The sequence below is a fragment of the Mus caroli genome, chromosome 13 (assembly GCF_900094665.2).
Source record: "Mus caroli chromosome 13, CAROLI_EIJ_v1.1, whole genome shotgun sequence".
Taxonomy (NCBI): Eukaryota; Metazoa; Chordata; class Mammalia; order Rodentia; family Muridae; genus Mus; species Mus caroli.
In genome coordinates, this window is record NC_034582.1 from 6,682,691 (window position 1) to 6,683,368 (window position 678).

A 678-nucleotide genomic window follows, 5' to 3' on the forward strand; every position below is an offset into this window, starting at 1 on the left:
GAAGAGAAAAGACATACTGTGCACAGTGATGCCATCTTTCTATGTTCCACCCCTTACTGGGATCTTCTCCGTGTGCTACAGTCTGATAAAAGAATCCTATCCATTTACACACTCATTTGCCTGGGAGAAGCCTGTCACAGGAAGATGGCAAAGCCAGAGCATAAGCTTTCTCCAAGGGACTCTGGTTTGCAGTCTGTTACACTGAGCCACTCCACCTTGGGAGGGAAACAATCACGGTGAGTGTAGACCTGGGAAGCCTGACTCCCCTAGTCTCCAAGGGTAGGCAGTCTTACAGAGCTTTCAGTTGGTGGGTGGCCTTGACTTTACAAACTCACTCTGTGTAAGAATGCTCAGAGTGACACAGGCAGAGACTTCTCACATCAGAAGTCCCACAGCAGGCAGGAGCAGCTGGAGGACACAAGGGAAGGACCAAGTAAGGGAGTTGATGTGAGCCAGCAGGTGGCTCAGCAGGATGTACGGATGATCATGCTTGTGTTTTCCAGAGGACATGGGTTCACAGACCTCCACTGAGCTCAAACCAAGTACACTCTCAAATATGAGAAAGGCAGGGTGAGTGGAACTGCAGAGAGGAGAGGGCAGAGGAGGAGCAAGAATGCGAGACAAGGGAGAGAGAGAGAAAAAGGGGAGGAAGGGAGATGAGAAAGGAATGGGAAAGAG